General features: G+C 43.6%; 1 pseudogene; it reads left to right on the top strand.

Moving 5' to 3' along the window:
* Positions 1 to 295: 295 nt before the first annotated feature.
* LOC119809306 lies at positions 296 to 24692 on the top strand (annotated as a pseudogene).

A 24692-nucleotide genomic window follows, 5' to 3' on the forward strand; every position in this document is an offset into this window, starting at 1 on the left:
TTTTTTTTCATTCGAAAGGAGATCAGCCGAATGCCGTTTATTTAGCCTTGGGGAAAATTTTATATACCCCACTCCTGCCCAAGGAATTCCACCCAGGCAGGTGGGAAATTACCATATCTAACTGCTGCACAAGGACTTCCACCTAGGCAGGTGGGAAATTACCATATCTAACTGCTGAAGACCCCTCTTTCTAAATCCTTTCTCCATGACACTGCCAAAGAAATTCTTTCAGAGTCATGCACTCCGCTGAAAGCTCATCCATCCACAGCCATCATTCAGAGTCTGACCATGGTTGATGGCCTGTCCACCCATTCTCTCCTTGCCTGCTCCTACACTAGCTCCAGCTGTGTCAACACTGGTGGCCCCTGCCCCTTATGGAATCAACTTTGTTCTGTCCCAGTGTGGACATTTTGTGTCTTTTCATATGTGGGACACTCTGCCTGGAGACCCTGAAAACCATCTCCTGGAGGAACATTCCCTGACCAGTGAAGACATAATCACGCTATTTTATCACAGGCTCCAGTGACAGCATCTCTACAAGCAGAGTGCACTGTCTAATAATGACTATATCCCATCAACCTGACTTTGAACCCCACATGGAAAAAGATGACATTTTATTCAATCCCCGGCCCTTCAATGGGGCTGGAGACTCATTCATTTGTTCAGCCACTACTTTCTTCCTGTTGGCTCTTCAGTCTAAGTCTGGCCTCTTTTAAGCATGGAGGGACACCACAGTAGCCCTGTGCCCCGTACTCTGCTTATTCCCTGGGGAAGGAGTAAACCAGGACTCAAGAGGGTGTGGTGGGAGCCTGGATGGCAGACAGCAGGAGAGGTGTGGGAGGGTGCAGGCAGGGGCAGGAGCTGGCACGGCTCTGCACACCTGCAGAGATCTGAGCCAGGCCCATTGACAGCCTTGTACACCCAGCCAGCAGAGGAAAGCGCCTGCAGGCTAGTCAGGCAAGGGGCCCCTATTGTTGGCCATGCCTGAGTCTCCTGAGGTAGAGAAGGACTGGTGCAGAGAGGCTGGGAGAACTGGGCTCCGGGTACAGCATTCTGACACTTCACAGAATCACAGACCCCACGACACCAGAAGACCAAGGTGTCCTTGGAATTCTTTAAGGAGACGGTCTTGGAAAGTGAACTTCTGTAACTATGGTAACAGCTGGGAGAGCTTCTGTGATATCTAGCAAATAACCCAGAGGCTGGAATCTGATGCATCTTCCCAGGGGAATGACATTAATGAGACTTCGTGTCCTTCCAAGTCCAAGTTCAATTTTTCCCACAAGGACTACATCCCAGTTCCAAACTCAACTGTCCTGCAGCAATCCCTTTACCCACAGGGGGCCTGATAGACAGAAGTCTGGGCCTGCACTTCCCAGTACATGGGTTGTCTTGGGGTCTTGAGCAGCCCAAGACTGTCCTGCAGGCCAAGGCTGACCCTGAGTGTAGAGGAGCCTGGGCACTCTTCAGACAGAAGTGAGTAGGGAGCATTCTAAGCAGGCATGTGTCCTCTTGATGGAGCATCCACTCTGTCCTAAGCCCAGAAATTGCTGAGCCAACCTGGTCGGGCCCTGGGCGACTCTGCTCTGAGGCCCCATCTCTTCCCAAGGGTTGTCGTGGGGGGGGGGGCTTTTTTCTTTTTCTCTATTTCTACTATATTTACTACTAATATTTGCTATTTGTATCTACTCACTGTTCAGGCCAGGCTGTGCCAACTCTCTAAGGGCTCTTGGGGATTTACCTACAGCGGCTCACCTTTCCTGGCTAATGCGTGGCCACAAAGCGCTTCTATATGTGTGTTCTGCATGTCTGCTCCAATGACAGTAAGGGAATCGCCCCCCAGTTAATTTCCACGTTACTCATGAGGGGCCGCGAGTCTTGGCTGAAGTCAGCAGCACTCGGTGCCATGTCTTCGGTCTCCTTGTTCAGTGTACTTTATCTCATCTATGGCTGTTCCCACTCGGGCATCCTGAAGGAAGGAAGCACCAGATCACAGGAGTCTGTGACTGTAAGACCGAGCAGGCAGTGGAAGATGCACCAGGCCATTCCTGGGGTAGGGGAAGAGGTAAAGACTGAGATCTAAAGATAGAAAGGTCCCCGGGGGAAGGAAACCCAGGCTTCCCTCCATGCGAGTCAGCCTGTATCGCTGGGATGCGCATATGTCTTCATCCGTTCTTTCTTTAGACTTGGTAATGGGAGGGCATATTTTAAACGGCTTCCCAGGCTATGGTTTGCAAACTGCAAGAGTGTTGCTTAGTATTGTTGTGGGGGGATGGGCTGGTAACCCCTCAGACTAGACAGCCCAGCTCTGTCTTCCTCAGCTAAGGGCAATGCCAGGAACACACTGTTCCTTTCTGAGCTGTGATATGCCTGCTCCTGGAATAGCAAGATGTTTCTAGAACTCCCTAAGCAGGGCGAGGGAAAGGAAGCTGCTATAGGGATCTGAGATACCGGGTTCCACAGCTGCTGCCCTGCAGAAACCTTTAGTGCGGACAGACAAGGTGTGGTCAGTCAGGCGGGGCGGGTAGAGGTGCTCAAACCCTCCTACAGGGTCTAGGACATTAATCTCCAGAAGCTGACAGCAGTGAAGAGTTAGTTCTAATCCAGCCCCACCATGTCTCTGCGCATCTGAATGCTGCTACTTATTTTTGCAGCGAGGCAGTGGTTCTCTTTATTTAAGAGCAAGTGAGAACCCTGGGCTTGTGAGAAAGTCCTTAGGAGTTTGAACAGGGCCCCAGATTTTTCATTGCCTTAGGTATGTGGTCTTGGCAAGGAATTCAGCCTCAGAGAACCTTAATTCTCTCATCTGTGTAGTGGAGAAGCTCACATGCCTCAAGGGTTGCTATGAACCTATAAGGAGAAAATACACCAAAACCACTCAGAGCCACAGTGCTTAGTGCAGAGGCAAGCAGAAGAGTGGGGGACCACGAAGAGGCAAGTAGAACAGCTGGGGAGTACGGCTGTGCCCAAGCCTTTCCTCTTTCCCTCCCACTTGCCCATTCTTAACGTCTTCTACCCTCAGCACATGTGCATTGTGTGTTGTAAAATGGATGTTTTCTCTCCACTGTGATCTTTATTTCACCCTTCACACTATTAAAAAACATGCATGTTATTGGTGCATCTTGTCTATTTTGCCTCCAGGTATTCATTATTTTATAGGTTATTGTTTTTAATTGAACTATATATTTTCTCCCACTCCCCTTTCTTCCTCCTCTCTTCCCTCCCACCTTACCCCACATGCTCCCAAATTACTCAGGACATCTTTTTCTCCTTCTTGTTTAGATCCATGTAGACTCTTAGGGTCTCCTTTGTTGTCTAGGCTCTCTGACTATTCTTTGCTTTATGTCTAAAAGCCACTTGTGAGTGAGTACATATTATATTTGTCTTTCTGAGTCTGGATTACCTCACCCAGTATGTTTTTTTCTAGTTCCACCCATTTGCATGCAAATTTCAAGATGTCATTATTTTTTTAATCACTGAGTATTACTCCATTGTGTAAATGTACCACATTTCCTGTATTCATTCTTCAGCTGAGGGGCATCTAGGTTGCTTTCAGGTTCTGGCTATTATGAATAAGGCTGCTATGAACATAGTTGAACAAAAGTCCTTGTGGTGTGATTGAGCGTATTTTGAGTATATGCCTAAGAGTGGTATTGCTGGGTCTTGATGTAAATTGATTCCTAATTTTCTGAGAAATCGCCATAATGACTTCCAAAGAGGCTGTACAAAGTTTGCACTCCTACCAGAAATTGAGGAATGTTCCCTTTATTCCACATCCTCTCCAGCATAAGTTGTCATCAAAAAAAGTGTTTTTGATCTTGGCTCTTTTGGCAGGTATAAGATGGTATCTCAGAATTGTTTTGATTTACATTTCTCTGATAGCTAAGGAAGCTGAGCGTTTCCTTAAGTGTCTTTCAGCCATTTCAGATTCATTTATTGAGAGTTCTCTGTTTAGGCCTGTACCTCATTTTTTTAAACTGGATTATTTGTTCTTTTGTTGTCAAGTTTCTTGAGTTCTTTGTATATTTTGGAGATCAGTCTTCTGTCAGATGTGGGGTTGGTGACAATCTTTTCCCATTCTGTAGGCTGCCATTTTGTTTTGTTGATGATGTCCTTTGCTTTACAGAAGCTTCTCAGTTTTAGTAGGTTCCCCGGGGATCTTCATTCTTATAATAAATGTTTGTTGACTGCCTTGCAGAATGAACCCTGGTATCATGTGAATTTGAGTCTTTGCTTTTGTTCCAGATGAGTATGCGACCATAGGCCAGCCAGTCGCTTGCCTTCTCTGGGCTTCCATTTCTGAAAACAGTCAAAGGAGACAACGCCTGGATATAGCGTTGTCAGGAGGATGAAGAGGGGTAATGGACTCAAAAACCAAGTGTGGGATTCTGTAAGTGTAACTCTCTGCCCTTCCTGCTGGCTGTCAATCAGATAACCACACAAAATGTCAAGTGGCAGTGAGCTGACTGGAATTTGAGTGTTCCCGACAAAACAACCCACACGACTTTAATCCTGGAGACCACCACGAATCCTGGCCTGCTAATAGTTTTTTGATCATTGTGACTGAGTCGCCAAATTCAGTTTCAATGGGAATGAGAGGGAGGCGTTCCAAGTTGTATGGCTAGGTCACCATGATTTAGCCCGTGGGACAGAGAGAAGCTAATCTTGAATGTGGTAGAATTCTACATCCCTTCATGTAACTGGGGTTCTGGGGAGGGGTTTAGATTTTAAACACCTTTTGTGTGCTGGATGAGTTTTAAAAGGAGACAAGTCATTAGTTGTGCTTGCTGGTGAGTTTCTGATGGCTTCGTCTCATCCCCTGCCCCTTTCTAGTGTGTTCCATAGGTGAAACTGGTCCCTATGTGCATCTGGAAGTGGGAGCCATTGTCACTGGGAGAGATGGCCACTCCCCCAAAGAGCTGAGAGCAACTCTTTCCGAGGAAATTAATTCTCCTGGCTGGGACCAGGGGCAGTGCAATTTCCCATGGCAGCAGGAGCCCAAAGCCTGCCCCTAGCACCCCTTCTGAGCTGGCAGGATTAGGATTGGGAGAGGGAACAAGTGACAGGCCTGGACTGGTCCCTTGTGGGAGGGAAGCAAGATTCAGCAGGCAGTGCTTTTTGCACGGTGGCAAGGAAGGTTGTGGGTGCAGCATTAGGATGTCCATGGAAAAAGAAAGCCTGCAGCTCCAGAATTGAACCCATTTATTTGAAGGTGTCAGGATGGGCAATTCCACTATGAAAGCAATGCCAGTGAGTGCCACAATCTATTCATTCTGGTGTGTCCTGAAGGAGAGAGGAGCGGCTGGCCCTTTTCCCAGGGACCCAGGACAGTGGAGAAGAGAGAACAGGGCACGCAGGGGCTGTGCTCTATCTTATCCAGCATGGGCTGGTCACTGCTTCCTTCAGTTTGGTGCATTGCCCAAACTGATCTCCACTCCTCCTTCAGCCAGAGTGCGTCCTCATTAGGCAGGGATCTGGGGCTGGAAATGTCCCCATGCCATGCCTCTATCCAGACTGCTGGAGCCAGAGTTCCTGCAGCATAAGCTGAGATTTCTGCAAGGGCTTTTCTTTTTATTTTATTAAAAGTTACACAAAATAAAAATCATTCCTTTTTTAAGTGTTAATTAATGAATTTTGACAAATACGAAGAGCAGGAGTCACACAATCAGGCGTAGCGGACACAGTTAGACAGTGAGCTCCTGCCAAGGGCTGCAGTCACCACCAGAGTAAGACTTGACGATTTCTATGCCGAAGAGGAGTTCCTTGTTGGTCTCTTGCATTCAGTTCTCTCTCACCCCAACATCTTCCAGAAGTATCTTTTTTTTTCTGTAATAACTGCATTCTTCTCTGCACATCCTTTTTTTCTGTTATTCAGTCGGCATCATGTTTGGGGGATTTACCCACTTTAAAAAAATTATTTTAAAAACATGTTACTGTGATTTTGCATATACCAACATTAAACTCTGTGTTTAGAATGTTAAGTGTACAGTCTGGGCAGAGATGATCATCACATTGCATGACTCTCTACCCCCAAAGCTTTCAGCACTCCACAGGAACTCTCTCTACTCAGTAGGCAGTAATCCCCCCTCTCCCCAGCCCCTGGTTCCTCGAATCTGTTTTCCGTCTCTGTCCCCATGGTCCATACAGTACTGTTCCTCTGTGTCTGGCTTATTTTACTCATTTCCAGTCGTTCATGTTGTAGCACATGTCAGAGCTGCATTCCCTTCATGGCTGACTAATATTTTCTAGTTCGTATATACCATATTTTATTTACCCAGTTCACTTGGTGAACACTTAGATTATTTCAAGGTTTTGAGTATTGTAAATGATGTTACTATGAACATTGGCATAAAACCATGTGTTTGGCAAGGAGCTTGTATAGGTCTGACCTACGTGCTCTGCATATGTGTTATGGTTGTGTAACTTTGTGTTCCTGTGGGACTCCTAACAGTGGGAGCACGGGCTGTCTCTATCTCTAGCAACTGGGTTGCCTTATTCCGCCCTTATATGAGAGGGTGTGCCTAGTTTTGTTATAACTTGATGTGCCATGTTTGGTTGACATCCCTGGGAGGCCCGCCCTTTCTGAAGAGAAGGAAGAGGAATGGATCTTAGGTGGGGGGCACTGGGAGGAGAGGAGTGAGGGGAAGTTGCAACTGGGATGCAACATATAATAGAGGAATAATTTAGAAACCAAACCAAACCAAAACAAAAAACCCTGTTTGTTTGGATCCCTGGTTTTCTTCTTTTTCCAGTTATTTTGAGCCCAAGAGTGGAATTGCCAATTCATATAGTAATCTATGCTTAACTTCGAGGGAACTGGCATTCTGATTTCTGCAGAGGCTGTACCACTGTCCCAGCAACCATGCCCAAGTTCTGTTTTCCATCCTTGACAACATATCTTCTTTTCTGTTTTTTTTTTTTTAAAGTAGAGTCATTCTAGCAGGTGTGACGGGAAACTCATTGTGGTTTCAGTTACGTCCTAATGACTAATGATGTTGAGCATCTTTTCCTCGTGTATCTTATTTGGAGACGTGTTTGTTCAAGTCATTTTCACATGCGCGAGGTTTTGTTATTGAGTTGTAGTAGTTCTTTATATATTATGGGTATTAATTCCTTATCACATAGAATTTACAACAGAGTTTGTAGTGAAGTGGTCATCATTTCATTTATTATTGCCCTTTGATGCACAAAAAGGTTTTCATTTTGAGGGAGTCTATTTTTTCTTTTGTTGTTTATGCTTTTAGTATCATACCCAACACAGTTTGCAAAGCCCAGTGTTGTGGAGTTTTCCTCCTAAGAGTTTTCTAGTTTTGGCTTGTATAGCGAGACCTCTCCATTTTGAATTCATTTGTATATGTTGGCAGGCAAAGTTCTGATTTCTTTGTTTTTAAGATGTCCAATTTACCTAGAAACATTTGTTTAAAAAAATCCCTTTTCTGCATTGAATGGTCTTTTCTGTTGAAAATCATTGTTTCTGGTTCTCTGGTTCTCTGTTGTTCTTCATTCTAGCTTTATGCCAGCATCGTATTCTTTTTGCCTTTTTTCCCCAGATGGCTTTGGGGATTAGGGCTCTGTTGAGATTATATGTCAAGTTACATGTTTGTTTTTGAGACATGTGCTTGCTAGGTAGCTCAGGATAGTCCAGGAGAACCTCAAACTTGTGACTTCCCCTGTAACCTTTCTGGTGCTATGGTTTCAGAGACAAATCACCACACCTGCAATTTTCTATTTCTGCAAGCGTGACATCAGGATAGGAATCACATTAACTCTGCATCATTTTGGGCAGAACGAACATTCCATTCTGAGAACACCGGCTACATTAATCAGACATCTTACTGCTTTGACACAATACCCATCAGACGACTTAAGAGAGGAGTTATTTATGCTTAATTCATGGCATCAGAGAGCTCAGTCTGTCATGTTGGGGAGGGCATGTCACAGTAGAATATCTTATACACCACAGCAGCAAGCGAGCAGGGTGAGGGAGGGAGGGAGGAAGAGAGAGAGATGGGAGGGAAAGAGAGAGAGAAAGAAAGACAGAGGGAAGGAGGGAGGGACGAAGGGAGAGAGAGGAAGAGAGAAGGAGAAGGAGTGAGTGAGGAGGAGGGAGAGAAATAGAGATGATAGAGACAGAGATAGGTAGGTAAATAGGTAGGTAGATAGATAGACTTCAAGAGTCATCAAGCATTATTTCTTCTAATACACTTTGCCTTTCTCTCTTCTCCTTCTATAACTTTCACAGACATATTGATGTGATTATGGTCTTCCACAGACCTCTTGGTGTCTAGTTTTTAAAAATAACTTCATTTTTGGCTTCCCAGATTTGGTACTTTTGATGCCTTAATTCCCAGTTGCTGCTTCTTCCGCCTTGCTCAAATCTGCTGCTGAATTTCTGTCATGAGATTTATTTCACTTATTATAATTACCAGCTTTAGAACTCTAGATGTCTTTTGATAATTTATAGTGCTTTGCTACTTATCTGTTTATACATTGTTGGCCTGCTATCCCTTAGTTTCCTGCTTATGGTTCTCTTTACTTCCTCAAACACACTTAGAACACTTGGTTTAACATCTTTGATTATTAAATCTGCTGTCTGGATTTCCTTAAAGACAGGTTCTATCAAATTATTGTTTTCTGTGGGTGGTCCATATTTTTCCCCTTCTTGGCATGTTTTATACATGACTAGGCAATTCCACAGTAAAAAAATTAATCCACACATTTTCTTGAGACTTCAATTTGCATACGACAGTGTGATAACTCTGATTGCCCCTTTAGACTGCACGCTTGGATAATGGATTTTCCTAGTAGTGGCAAAGTCTGTACTTCCTGTGTGTGATCATTGTTCCATGATCTCTGCCGTCAGCCTGTGCCTGATAGGGATTTCCTTAAGAGCCAAAGTTCAGCAGCCTCTCCCTTCATCAGTCATTGTTCTGATTATGCGGACTTGCCACGGTTATTTATATAAGCTAAATTCATACAGAAGAGTAAGTCAAGGATGTAGTCAGAACTCAAATGCATTAGATACTGGCAAGTTTCTAACGATTTCACCAGCTTAGTAAACATCAGTAGCTTATGAAGACCTCTTCTCCCAGCTGCCTGCCAACAGCAAACGTTTCAACCTTTCAATCTTTGCTAATTTGAGAAATTAAAATGGTTTTTTGTTTCAGTTTTGTTTCTGGTTTATTAGTGAGTTTGTCCATGTTCCTTTGTGTTTGGAATTCCTTTGGTGGGATTGTTACTTGTGTCTTTGGCCAATTTAGGGATATCTTTTTCTCCTTTTAGCCACTTATTAGTAAATATTCGTTTTACTAAAAGGAACATAGTTTCTTTAGAAGGATTGATTTGAATTCTTATTTTAGTTCATTTTAGAAAGTAAAGAATTTATGTGGGATAAACATCTATATATGGAAATAAAAATATAAAGCCAATAAGAAGACATTTTTGGCACAAGTGTATTAAGAACTCCATGAACAACATATAAATGGGAAAGATGGTTTATCTGAATATATTAAAGTGAAATATCTCTGTCTAATATTTCATGCTATGAAACAGTGACAGAAAGCTGAGAAAAAGAGCATATTATAACAGGGAAGAAAAGCAGAGCTTTAATCTAAGCATATCTAGCATATAAGCAAGAAATATACAAATGCCAATTGAAAATTAGGAAAAGCAGCAAGACACAGAGACGGAAATATGAGTAGTCAATAGGTGTGTGGGAATGTACTTAATACGATCAATTATCAGAAAAGTCAAAAAAAGAGTAAAACCTGTCTGATTGATAAAGATTAGGAAAAGTCACATTATTAAACTAATTAAGAACAAAGACGGGGGAAAATGAGAACCTGCCCCCTGCCTCCTTGGACTAGAAGTATGCATTGATGCAGCCAGTTTTGAAAGCTAGTCTTATTGTAATTTCTTTATAACTACCTCATAATCAGGCAATTCCAAAGCAGAAAAAGTCCACATAGCAAACAAGAAGGCATCATAAATATTTACCACACTGATTGTAGTGTCGAAGAGATGCACGTGTCTTAGGAGTTTGTCTTAGGACATGCAGTGGTGAGCAGCAAACTATATTACATATGCACACAATGCGATATTGACTAGCATTTTGAAGAAATAAAATAGAATAATGTTGTTAGTATTAAAAATGTTGAATGGGAAAAATGAAGTAAGACAAATAGGGGTCTTGCAGAGAACACTTCTTGAAAGGAAGAAGACTATCTACTTTGAGCTAGACACTTGGAAAATGGACATACATGCATGCATATGTGTGCATGAACAGGAAGAAGTTGCATTGTGCATGCGCGTGCGTGTGTGTGTGTGTGTGTGTGTGTGTGCATCCACATGCACATGAGAGGTGCTGGGTCATCTACAAGCAGTTACTGGTGTTGAGCCCACATCACAAGGCTGAAAAACCTGGAGTCTGATGCTAGCACCAGAACAGATACACTCAGAAAGAAGAAAGGCTTGTGGGGATGCACACTGACTTTTCCCTTGGGCTTCTTGTTCAGACAGCCCGCCATGGGAGGGTGCTACCACACTTAGGGGAGATCTTTCTTACTAGTCACATGTCAGCTTTCTCTGGAACACTCCCTCCACACACCCCAAGAACACCCAAGTACACAGGTGCATTTGACTATCCCTGAGCTAGAGAGATGGCTCAGTGGTTAAGAGCACTGCCTGTTCTTCCAAAGATCCTGAGTTCAGTTCTCAGCAAGCACATGGTGGCTCGCAACCATCTGTAATGAGATCTGGTGTCCTCTTGAGGAAGAGACCTGGTCAGTCATCCTCATCAACTTAGACCATGAAACCCAATATGGACAAGTTCAACAGGACTGCCATATATGGGCTGCCCATGCATGCCCTCCCCTCCCCCCAAAATAAAATATCTCTTACTCCCACCAAGTTAACAACCACACCACCTCATTACAACCAAGGAATAGTCTATGTGGTATGCCTTTGTACTACAACCACACCAACCACGAGTAAGAAATAGTCTATATAGGTGTGCGTTCGCAATAACCTGACCTAAGGGGGAAATCCAAGATTTTCTACTGCAGAAATCTAAATAATTTCAAAGGGCATATTTGACGTACATGCATTTAATAAGTTCACTGATTAGCCACTGATTTCATCCTAATAAGTTGCTATGCTAATTGCTCTCCTGCCCTCTTGTCTTATAGTGGGTTAAGCATGAACCCTTGAAAGATGTGAGCAGATTCCAGCCCCTGTAGAGACTATGAATGCTCCTTACCAGGAATAAGGGTCTTTTTAGACATAATGAAGTCAGAAATCTTCAGATGAACCCTCTAGAGTTAGAGTGGCGCTCGGATCCAGGAAGAAACATATGACCGCAGAGGAGGGGCATGTGGGAGAAGCAGAAGGCTACACACATGTGCCACAAGCTAGCTGGAAGGCACCTACATGTGGCACCTGCAACTGGAAGGAGCCATGGAAACATCATCCCACAGGCCTTGGAGATGGGGTGGGCATTAGCCTGACAACATTTTGACTTTGGACTTCTGACCTTTGGGTCTGAGAGAGAACCCGTTTCTGCTGTTCAAAGGCACCAAGTTTGTGGGAACTTCTTACAGAAGGCCCAGAGAACTGGTCCACACATTCTTCTTTTTTTCTCCACTGTGTCTCTCCATCTCTCTCTTAGGGAGAACAGAATTGTTCTCTTTATGACTTCATTAAAGATGGTTTCCTGCTTGCTGTGTTTACCGCCTAACCTTCCACCTGCTCTCCCCCACCTGATGTTTGAGCAGTGATAACAGCTATGGCATTCTGGGTGGCTAACAAGCAATGAGAATTTGCCCTTCACAAGTCTGGAGCCTGGAAGCCCTAGAGCCAAGCTCTGGCAGGTTCTGTGTAGCCCGATTCCTGGTCTTCTCACTCAGTGTCACATGGGAAGGTCAAGGGAGATTTTGAATGCCCCCAGAGCCTCTTATGGGGGCACTATCCCATTTGTGAGGGCTTTGCTCTCACAAACAAATTCACCTCCAACCACTGTCGCCTTGGGTGTGAAGGTTTCAGGTTTTAGGTTGTAAAGGGACACAACTTTTCAGTCTGTATCAGTTAAGTCAGAGATCAAAGGCAATGAGAGGACTGACTGAGCTTCTAAATTTTCTTTTAAATCAGATCACATGGTACACTGTTTATTACCAGAGCTGATTCGTGAAAGGGTTGGGGGAGCATGCGTATGACCTAACGCTGTCTCATCTCTGTTACGAAAGGGAAAGTGGGTTGCAGCCTTGTCCTTTGGAAAGCAGGCGATAGTATCTGGCTATTTATTAATCTCATTTAATTTCACTTTTGCTTGTCTGCCCACTTTCGGAGTGATGCCACTGACTCTTTTAGGCTTATGACAGCAATATCCCTTTTAAGAAAATGAATATAAATTAAAAAATACCACTAGGCATGTTTGAAAAAGCTATAGGAAACATCATTTACACGCATATATACACATACACACACGCACATGCACACACACACACACACACATATACCTACAACACATAGTTTAGATGTAGTTATACCTTATGGGGTGGTAATGTTCCCTCCAAGGGCCATAAACCATCTAATAGAAACCTTAGTGCCAGCCAGGGAGAGCAGCTTCATGAGCTGTTGGTTATGGAGGTCCAATAACCTCCAATGTCCTCCGTTGCCTCGCGGAACTTGAAGCTATATATTAAGCCCCAGATTTTTCTGATCTGCTCATCTGGGTTCCAGCCCCAGAATTCTTGTTTTAATTTAAATGTTGAGGATTACATACCTGAGTATTGTATTTACATAAGTTGCTCAAATCCTTCCAACTCCTAGCTCTCACAAAACCTTAAGGTGCTGTGCAGGCTGCCAAGGGAGAAAAGTAGTCAATAGTCCAATCCAGCCATAACGTCTACAAACCCTACCAATGCTAGTCCTGACAGGGTATCCCAGACAGAGCAACAGTGGTACTTTTATCTGTGCGGGAACCAGCAGCTGTCGAATTGGCCCTTAGGCCTCCTCAGTAGGTGGGTATTATGCCTAGTACTTACTGTAAACCTACCCAACTACCCATGACTGGAGAGATCATAGACCCTAGAGGATAACCTACTGGTTTGGCAGAGCTCAGGAAGGAGACTTCTGGTCAGTTCCAGCTCAGTTCCTCCAAGTTCTGTGTCCCAAGTGTATGGTGTCTTTCAGCAGTAGGGTCTTTACCTTCAAGTTTTGTGGCATAGATACTGGAAACTGAACTTAAATCCTCTGCAAGAACAAGCTAACCAAGCGTCTCTCCAGCCCCTAGCAGTTTTGACTCTATTGCCTTCCCATTGGTATTATTTATTTTTGTTCTGACAATTTTTTTTTTATACTTAGTGCATCCCTTAACTTTGTAATCCATATGCTGGCTCGGCACTGAGTGAGCCGCGGTGTTTAAAGTGTTTACAGAGCTTGTAAAATCCTGACAGACACAAAGGGCCAGTTTTTCTGAAGGAAGAAAGCTCTTGTCTCTCCGGCTCCTAAGTGTCGGCTGCCCAGGGCCTCAGACTTCTTTGGTGATCTCATCCCTGTTGTTGTGTTATTGCATCCCTTCTGGACTCCGACGGGACTTGTGTTGTGTTGCTGTCTACTCAACGTTTCGACGGCGGTGTCTCATGCACACCTGCTTTCCCTAGTTGAACACACAACAGCTCGGGGCTCAGAATGAGTGTGTGTTTCTCCCCACACCAGGGAGTTCTCCAACGGCACCAGGTGTCCTGTTCCAACACTAACCAGTGCTAATGTGGATCACAGAGATTAAGGGTACAATGCTGTAGGGATACAATGCTACCTCAACTTCAGGCAGCAACTACCAGTCCCAGGACGCTGCCTGTATTTCTGAGTAACTAGCTGTAAATTGGGGTTCCCATAAGCCCCTTCTCAGGTTCCTACAGTTTGCTGAAATGCTCACGGAACTCAGGTTACAAAAATCCCTCTTTGTTACTTAGTTAAAGAGACGATAAGGGATACATGTGAACAGCTAGCCAGAGAGGGGGGGGGGGGGGGGGGGGGGGGGGGAGAGAGGGGGGGGGGGGGGAGGGGGGGGGGGAGGGGGGGGGGGGGGGGGGGGGAGAGGGAGAGGGAGGGAGTAGAAGAACACAGGTGTAGAAGATGACAGCAGCACCCTAGCATGTGGGATTTTTTGCCAGCTTAGAAACTATGAATATGGGGCTCCAAGGATGGGTGGAGGTTTTAATCATGCTGGAATGACCAATTGCTGACTCACTCATAGAAGATGAGGTACAGCTGACAACCCCAAACTTCTAATCATGGGTTGGCCTTTGTGATGATCAGCTTCCACCAAGGAACCCATCAAAAGTCACCTCATCAGAATAAACGATAGTCCTATAGCTCAGAACAACCCAAAGGATTCGGGGCTCCATGTCAGGAACCAGAGTCATAGACCACATATTAGAACAAACGACTCTTCAGTAGTGCCTGTACTACCCAGACAATTACAAAGGTTTGGAGAGTCTGTCTCATTTATCACCCATCAGTTGGAAGCTATTCTTTCATCTATTAGAGACTATGCTTTATTGTTTCTTTTCTTTATTTTGCTTTACTTTATGTGTATAAATATTTTGCCTGCTTACCTGTCTGTGTGTGACTTAGGTGCAGTGCCCTTAGATGCCAGAAGAAGACTCAATGGGATAGGAGCACTGACAACTTTTCCTGAATATTTCTATTGTTGCATGAATTGTGCATTCATTGTTACATAGTATTGTGCTTCAAAGAAACAATTTATTCAAGTTCATCTTTTCACCATCTCTCTCTCTCTCTCTCTCTCTCTCTCTCTCTCTCTCTCTCTCTCTCTCTCTCTCTCTGTTTAAACAAATTATTTGTGTATGTGTAGTACCCATGGAGGCCAGAAGAGGGCAACAGATCCCCTGGAACTGGAGTTGCTATATGGGTGCTGGGATATAAATCCTAGTCCTCTGCAAGCCTCTTAGCCTCTGAGCCGTATCTCCAGTCTCAGTTTCATCCATTTTTTGTGAATTCAATAAAGAATTTTAGGACCCAAATTGAGAAAACATGATTTATTGTTATTCTGTCTGACTCCTTTCACTTAATACAATTTCCTGGTATGTTCATTTCTCCAGCAAATGATACAATGTCTTTCTTCTTTACGACTGACTGAAACACCGCTGTGTATGTATTTCCGGTTTCCTTTGTCCATTCGTCTACTGTAAGTTGGCTGCTGTGAACAGAGCTGCAGTAAGCACGGATGTGCATCTATCTATGTGTATGTTGACTTACAGTCCTTCAGGCATACGGTCAGGGGTAGTATAGCTGGATCATGTGGAAGTTATACTTGTAATTTCTAGAGCAACCTCCGTATTGGTGAGCATAGTGGTTGGATCAATTTGCATTCCTACGAGCAGTGTATAAGGATCCTTACATCCTCACCAGCGTTTATTGTTATTTGCTTAATGGTTGCTGTTCTGATTATGGCATCATGGAACCCTAATACAGTCTCAATTTACATTTCCCCGATTTCCAAAAATGCTGAACATTTTTAAGTGCAATTATTGTTTATCTTAATGTCATCTTTGAGAACTGTCTCTTCATTTTACTAACGCATTTATTGCCTGGATTGTTTGGTGTTTTTGGTATTTAGTTTTGAGTTCTTCATAGATTATATTCATTTTCTGAGACGGGGTCTCAATGTGGACCAGGCTGGCCACAAACTCACAGAGATCTGTCTGCCTCTGTCTCTTGAGCGATAGAATCGAAGGTGCACACTATCCGTTGAATATTTATTTATTTTAGATAGCAACAGTTTGTCCAATGTATAGTTGGCAAAGGCTTCCCCCATCCTATAGCTTGTTCCGTTGCTTTGCTGACTTGGCCCAGCGATCCAGCCTCTCCATCACCGTTTGGTCAAGCGGTCACCTTTCTCCTGTGTGTGTTTGACATCTTTGTAAAACAGACAGTTATACTGGGGAAACACGCCTTTTTCATTTCGTTTTGTTTTTATGTGTGGGAGTGTTTTGTGAGCATTTTTGTCTGTGCACCACACATGTGCAGTGGGTGCTGGGAACCAAACCCGAGCCTTCTGCAAGAGCAGCCAGAGCTCTTAATCACCGCGCCATCTCTCCAGCCCCTAACGCTTTTGAGATAGTGCCTCTCACTGAACCTGAAATAACGCCCTGCCGGTTGTGCACCTTTGATCATTGCCACCTGCATACATGCGTTGGCATGCCACACCATACCCTATAAATATGTACAATTACTGCACACCAGTGGAAAATATATTATTTATACTTTATTTTTTCTTCAGTAGATGTGTTTCTAACTTCTATTCTGCTTCACGGTTATGCGTGTCTACTTGGCATCAGTACCACGCTGTGTGTGACTCCACAGCTCTGTAGTATGACTTAAGATCAGGCATTGTGACAGCTCTAGCATTGTTCTTCTAGGAATGACCACTTCCTTCTTTGATTTTAGGATGTGTGTGTGTGTGTGTGTGTGTGTGTGTGTGTGTGTGTGTGTGTGTGTTCTACGCATCCGGAATGTGTATGGGTGCGTGCACCCTTGTATACATGTATAGAAACTACTAGAAGTCAACAACACTTGTACTCCTCTACTGTTCTCCATGTTGGTTTTTGAGGTAAGGTTTCCCACTGAACCTGCAGTTCACCGCTTACGCTAGCCTGACTGAGCACTGAGCCCCAAGACCCTGCTGTCTCCACCCTCAGTGCTGCTGTTACAGGAACAGCTGTGCTGAAATCTGAACTCGGGTCCTCATGCTCGTCCAGTGAGTACTTTATCCAAGGAGCCGCCATCCACTCCATACCCTCTTCTCTGTGATGTATATATCTATACATTAGGACGGATAACTGTGCTGGACAACAATTAACTGAATGTTTCAAAAAGCTAGTAGAAAGGATTTGAACGCTTCCGATGAAGAGCTGAAGTATGTCTGGAGTAACAGATTTTCCAATCACTCTCATCTAATTATCGTACCTATGTATATGCATTGGAATGCCGCACTAAGGCCATAAATATGTACAATTGCTATGTGTAAATTAAAAATATATTTAAAAAATCCAGTTCCTTTGACCGGCGGTAGTGGCACACGTCTTTAATACCAGCACAGAGGAGGCAGAGACAGGTGGATCTCCATGAGTTCTAAGGCAGCCTCATCTACAGAGAGAGTTCCAAGACAGTCAGGGCTATACAGAGAAGCCCTGTCTTGAAAACAAAAACAAATAAATAATCAAGTTTCTTCAGTGCATGTGTGCCTTCTGTCCATGCTGTCTATTTTTTCTTGAGTGCATATGGATAATTTCTTTATTTTAAGAAATTTGCCTAAGTTGTTAAAATTGCAAAATTGCAAATTGATTAGCAAACAGTATCATTTCCATATTTTTGAATCTAAAGAATACATAGCCCAGTCCTTCTCTTATTGCTAATGTTGTTGATTTGTGATTTTCTTCCTGATCCATTAAGTTTGAAGTGTATTGATCTCACCCATCTTCTCAAAGAGCCAAGTTCTTGTTTCACTGGGCCCTTCATTCTGTGCTTCACTTCATTAATCTTTGCCCTGATGTTTATTATTTCTTTCTTCTGCTTATTTCAGGTTTCCTTTCCTCTCCCTCTTCAGGTGTGGTAAGGTAATAACTGAAGTCATTGACCATATTTTTCTTTCTGATTCACTTCCCAGATTTTTCTAGTCTTTAAATATGTTGGTGTTTTATCTCCATTGTATTCAAAATAATCTCTATTCCTCTGTGATCTGTCTTAGGCCATGGTTACTTGGAAGTTCATTGTTCAACTTTCAGATATTTGGGGAGAATTTCATGTAATTTTTTCTACTATGAATTTATAATTAATTTCATTCTGGCCAAAGAACTTACTTTTCTTTTTGTATATCTTTGTTTTATTGAAATAGGTTTTTTATACAATATATTCTGATTATAATTTTTCTTCTTCCAACTCATCTCAGATCCTCTCCACCTCCCCACACACCCAAATTCATATCCTTTCTTTCTCTCTCTCATTAGAAAACACAGGCATCTAAGTAAAATAAGATAAAGCAAAATCAAACCCAAATAGTACAATAGTACAACACACACACACACACACACACACACACACACACATGCATGTACATACACACATATACACAGAGTTTAAAAAGAAAAAAGCACAAGAAACACACACAGATGCAGAGACACAAACATTTGCACACATTAAAAACACAAAATTGGAAACCACAATGTATACGCCAAAGACCTTAAGTTTAAAAATAATGCCCAGACAAAGACTTATGAGACAAAATGCCTCCCAAATGCCATTGAGTTCATTTTGTGTTGGATATCTACTGCTGGGCATGGGCCTGCCCTTAAGTGTGGTTTGTGTACTTGATGAGACTCCACCGGAGAAAGCTAATTTCTCCTTTGTGAGAAGTTGCCATTGGAGATAGCTTCTGAGTTAGGGGTAGGGGTATGTCCACGGGCATGTCCACGTCCCCTCTCAGCGCAGGGACCCCATACAGCTTAGACCTCTGCAGGCCCTGTGCATGCTGCATCAGTTCCATTGTGTCTGCCGTTGCCACTGGCTCTCACACTCTTTCCACCTCCTCTCCACAGGGTTCTCTGAGCACAGGAAGGAGAGTTTTGATGATGACATCTCATTTAGGTCTGTGAATCTTCTTTTTTTTTTTTTCTTTCTTATTTTGGTTTTTCAAGACAGGGTTTCTCTGTCTAGCTTTGGTGCCTGACCTGGAGCTCACTCTATAGAACAGGCTGGCCTCTACCTCACAGAAATCCTCCTGTCTCTGCGTCTCGTGTGTGCCACCACTGCCCGGTTTGAGAACCTACTTTTATAACTTTAAAAATTTAAGTGTGTTAATGGCCAAGAAAGTCATGGCAAATGTTGTTTAAAGGAATGTGCATTTGAAAATGCTGTGTAGCTCAATTTAGTAGATAGAGTTATCCAAATCTTCTATATCCTCCATATCAATGGTCTGTGTGCTTGACCTTACAATTACTGAGAGGCATTGAGATCTCCAAGTTCAGTGATACGTTCATTTATTTCTCTGGCACTTTCTCTGAATCTTTGTAGTCAGGGCAAAAGGTTTATGCTATTCTTATGAACAAAGCCCTTTACCCATGTGCGGTGACCATTTTTATCCCTAATGATGTTTCTTGGTTTAAAACCTCCATTGTCTGATAATGATACAGCTTCAAGTCCATTTGGAGTAATGTTAGCGAGTCTTATGTATTGATCAATTGCTTAGGCGAGGATTTCTCTTGCAGCACAGGCTGCCTCCAAACCCATGGTGACCCTCTGCTTTAGCCTCCCGAGCACTGGGGTTGTAGGCACCAGGCCTGGTTTTACATGGAGTTATTTGTGTCTTTATGTTTAAAGTGGATTCTCCTGAGCAGCCCAGCATCGCGTCCTCATTTGTCACCCAGTCAGATGGTATCTGCTTCTAGCCGGGTTGTCTAGTCGACTTCACACTCAGTGTGCTAACTGGTCTGCTTAAGATTAAGATTAAGTCTGTGGTGCTACTGTTTGATTTTTCTTAGCCCACCTCCATGTTCCCTTTCTATAATTTTCCATTTTCTTCTACAGATGGATTAAAACATTTTTAAATTTACAATTATTTATTTGGGTATATGTGTGTACATATGTGTGTGCGCCTATGACCATATACGCAAAACTGCTTGAGTCACTCCCCCGCACCGTAATTTTAGGATGGAACTCAGAAACCCTTGGTGTGTCCTGCAAAGCCTTCCTCACTTGGTTCTTTTTCTGTTCTTCCAATGTTGTCTTTTCACCCTGACACCTGCAGCTCAACCAGATTCTGATGAGACGTCTTCAACACATTCACGTCAGTCCTCCAGACACTTACGACGTGCTACATGCTGTTCTGTGGCTGCCAAGATGAAGACAAAAGCTCCTGAACTTAAGAACTCATGGTTCTTGGAGTGTTTGTTCCTCTCCCTGTGTCTGGCGAACAGCTAGTCATCTTTGAAGCCTCAGTCAAATTGTCCCAGCAGCTGAAAGGCTTTTCTGGGCTTGCTAAGATAAAACGATTCCCTATACCATGACTACAGTACAGAACAAGGAACTTGACCCCAATTCAGGCAATACTGTCTCTTTCAAAACAGGACTTTTGTTTTTTTTTTAAATGCCATTTGGGGTAGCCAGTGTACTTGATGATGCTAGCCCAAAAGAGTTTGCAGATTGGCACTGCTCCTCAGGCCCAAGGAAGAAATAAAGAGAAGTGAAGGAGATGAAGAATTTTGAATGTATAGTGCTGTAAATTGGGCATTTTTAAAACTTAACGAGAAGTTATGTGTAGGAAACCAATAAAGAAATTACATATTTTAAAATCACCCATATAGGGCTGACAAGATGGTTTAGTGGGCAAGGTGCTTGCTGCCAAGCCTGACTACTTAAGTTCAGTTCTTGCAACCCACATGGTGGAAGCGGAAAACCAATTTACACATCTTGTTCTCTGGCCTCCACACAAGTGCATGCATGAATGAGTGCATGCATGTGTGTGCTCATGCATGTGTGTGTGTATGCACACTAAGTTGTTAATCAGGCATAGTGAGCAGGAACAAACATTCTGGGAGTTGAGTCTTTGAGCTCAGAGTGTCTGTCTTCTTCATACGGTAGTCACAGAACTGTGACACATGAGCGTCTGTGGGACACTACAGTGAACATATTAGAGACACCACACCAGTAAAAGCCAAAGCAAAAGATCCAGGTGTCTTATGGGGGTCGCAAGTGTTAGGGTAAAAGATGATGATAGAAAAATAGAAAAGAATTGGGTGTGGAAGGCTTTGCAGGACATGCCAAGGGTTTTTAATCATGGGAGGTCTCCTGAACAGTTTCAAATCTGTGGTCATATTGACATTTTGGGGTTTTTTATTAATTTTTTGTTTTTCGATACAGGGTTTCTCTGTGGCTTTGGAGCCTGTCCTGGAACTAGCTCTTGTAGACCAGGCTGGTCTCGAACTTACAGAGATCCGCCTGCCTCTGCCTCCCGAGTGCTGGGATTAAAGGTGTGCGCCACCATCGCCCGGCCCATATTGACATTTTGGAAGATCATTCTGTGTGTACTGTAAAAGGCAGTCAACCCAGAGGCAGGGAGGCAACAGGAGTCCCTGGATGTGGTTCTCAGGAAATAAGTGTTAAAACTGGATTCATACCAATGAGCAGCCATTTCTTCCACCCCCAGCATAGTTTCTGTGGAAATCCCTGAAAGGATTCTCAGTGGTATTAGGTAGAAACCTGTTCTTTTCCTCCTTCCAGACTTAGGAGCCCACACTTGCTATCTATGGAGTGTGGTGGAGAAGTGGGTGGGATCTCACAGGGTACTGAGGAGGGAATGAGGTAAGCTAAGTATGCACGATTGCCATTCCTGGCTACTGGGATGAAACAAAACCCCCAAATCAGTGCCTGGACAAAATGAGAAAGAGATGACATTTCTGATTGCAGCAATTCTTTTCTAAACACAAGCACCATCCTTCCCTCCAGAGAATTAGAAGTTGTTCTTCCTACTCAAAAGCCCTCAGTAATCCCCCTCACCCCATCACCTGCACACTTAGCGTTTTAAGACGTCACGAGGCCAATCCAGCTTACACGTTCTTTTCCTGTTATTTATGAGACAGTTGCTGGGTGAGGGAAGCAAGAGTCTGGTTCACAGAGCTTGCAAGAGACAGAAAGTGAAGGGGGAGCAGTAACTGTGATGCTGATGATGATAATAAAGAATACAGAAATACAGCCAGAAGGAAGATGGCCCAACACCGAGACATACCAGACAGTTAGACCTCCCTCCCTCCCTCCCTCCCTCCCTCCCTCCCTCCCTCCCTCCCTCTCTCTCTCCTTCCCTCCTTCCCTCCCTCCCTCCCTCCCTCCCTCCCTCCCTCCCTCCCTCCCTCCCTCCCTCCCTGTGTGTGTGTGTGTGTGTGTGTGTGTGTGTGTGTGTGTTTAATTTCAACAAAGGTGGGAACGTATAACTGTGAACAGGTGTTTTGCAATTCATTGTCCTGACAAACAACTGACTCATGGCCGAGTTTCCTTTTCAGGGAAAACAAACAAGCCAAGTTAGCACCTGAAGATGACTCTCTAACCTACTGTATCCTGTCATCACTTTCCCTAAAGATTCCCGGTGATTTGCAAAGAGAAGAGAAAAAGAAAGAAGAAGAAAAGCCCCCAAACCCCATAAAATACTAGCTTTGCCTTAAGCTGTCTAAAAACTCTATCGCTGTCTAATGCTACATGAAGGGTGATGAATATGTAACCACGGCGAATTCCTCCATGAGTGGGTTTACCGCCATCACCAAAACCTATAAAATTATATGACTCTAGAGAACAGAAGCACAAAGTGAACCGTATCCAGAATTTACATTGTCTAATAGCCTAACTGAAGAACTACAAGAGTCAAAAGTGAATTTAAATCTGTACTTTAACCCAGTGCATTAAAATGATCATATCAACAATTATTCCATTATTAATGCATTTTTATTTATGTTTCACACTATGCCTTATAGCTTATATCATATATCAGTTAAAGCTAGCCACAATTCAGGGTCGAGTGACAAGTGGCTGCCATACTGGAGAATTCAGCTCTAGAATTTCTTGGGTAATGTGCCATCTTCATGAGGGCCTTAGTCGTATCCTCCAAGAGTCAGAATTTGCTTTTCTATGGCTGCTTTCAACAATGGTGCCCACTGTTGTCGTAAGGCAAGGGCAAAATGTAAAGGAAAGATGAAGAGGTTCAAAGCCCAGCCCATCCAATCCCTAGTGATGCACTAGCATCTACTTCAGACTGACCTACTGAGGGTCTGCTGTCACGAATGCCATTGAGCCAGCGTCATGGGAGAGGGGATGGGGTTACAATGCAGCAGATGGTCCCCTAGAGTGGCTCTCTAGCACCTTCCATAGTTGGCTCTCAGGACCTGTATAGATAATGTCCCCCAGTGTTTCTCATAACGATAAGAAGAATGGACATTACAGAAGACATCAATGCTGGAAGAGGCCTTGGAAAGCCTTTGCATAACCTTCCAATTTTCATAGCTGAGGACCACAAGAGCTGGAACGTCAAAAACCGTTTGGGTGCCCAGAGGCAAATAGAGGCCACATCTTTCTAAACCTTGAGAATACTAGGCTAACATCTAGTCACTTGTACAACCACTGATGTTCTCCAGGACTACCAAGGTTCAGGGGATGCCAGAAAAGAAGATCCAGGTATCGGCGCATATCAGGTCGACACCCTTGAAAACTCGAAGAAAAAGCCTCAGGATAAAAACAATGAATGTCTGGCATCATCTGAGATTCGTCTCACTGATCTTGGAGATCCTGGAGACCACTGGGTGCTACGTGAGACCCAGAGACATTTTGCTCCTTGTGAGATACGGACACTAGAAAGCCCGAGTGAAATGCCCCTTCTTCAACTGTAATGCCCGTCTGAGCTTGCTGGCGGAATGCAGGACCATACTCGCTGAAACATCATATCCTTTTAAAGTAGCCGTGTTGGGCTGGAGAGATGGTTCAACTGTTAAAGGCTAGGCATACAACCAAAAATATAAAGTAGCCTTGTAGGCAATGTTTCAATTGCCTGAAACCTGGTGGCTTTGTCTTCTGGAAGAGAAACACTAAGGATGACTTGCCTTCAGCGGCATCAGAAGGACTTTGCCAGAATCACTTCTAGAAAGTAGAAGCTTCAGATTCCTTCTCCAAGATGAAGCTCAGTGATGAGAACCCCCCACATACTTCTAAGTGACAGAAACAGCATTTTAGTCATTGGGCTTGGCGTCTACTCAGATCTTAAACCTATTCCTATGGAGACCTTGTATCAATAAAATAGTCATTGATACAGGATATTGACACATTGATGGGATGATGACCTTTACCACAATGAGCGTGAAATCAGTGAGGACATGAGAGAAGACAGCAGAAGGAAAGGTGAAGAGGAAAGATTTTCTACTGTAGAAAAATGTGAGCTACAAATCATATGACAGAGATGGTCTGCCCATCCCGGCAGAGGATGTTGGGGGCCCTCAAACTAGGTTAGATATGAGCTCTTTCCATTACTGAGCTGCCCATGGCCTTTAAGCCAGGAGGAATTTTATCTTAGAGATGAAAGTGACAAATGATTATATCACAAGTCACATCTGTGCACTACTTACGAGGCACTAGAAGGTTGCAAAGATGCTAGCTTGGTGAAATCACTTGGAGTGTCCAAGTTTAACTACAGGCACCTGGACCTTATCTTGAATAAATCAGAGCTCCAGTGAAAACCAATTACTAACCAAATTGAGTGTCACTTGAAATCTTGCCAACAGCATGACACTTGTTTTTGCAGACAGCCCTCTGGGGACCTGTAAGAACCAAACACGGGTGAATGTATCTTCTCCATCTTTGCTAAAGGATATACTTCTAAACCCACTTGGGAGAAAGTACAGGGAGATGGCAGCTCAAGTTGGGATGTCTGTAATTTCCAAAAGTTTAATCCTGAAAGGATTAAAGAAAACATTTAGATCTTTTTTTCTCTCTCAAAGATTAGAAGCCTTTCATAAAAATGTCCTCTTTGTGAAACTGTTCATATGGGCCATCATCCTAAATACTCAATTCAGGATAAATACCCACTGTGGAAAGGGCTTCCTCAGATCGTGGGCTGGGTAATCACCCAAACGTGGACCTGA

The sequence above is a fragment of the Arvicola amphibius genome, chromosome 3 (genome assembly GCF_903992535.2).
Source record: "Arvicola amphibius chromosome 3, mArvAmp1.2, whole genome shotgun sequence".
NCBI lineage: Eukaryota > Metazoa > Chordata > Mammalia > Rodentia > Cricetidae > Arvicola > Arvicola amphibius.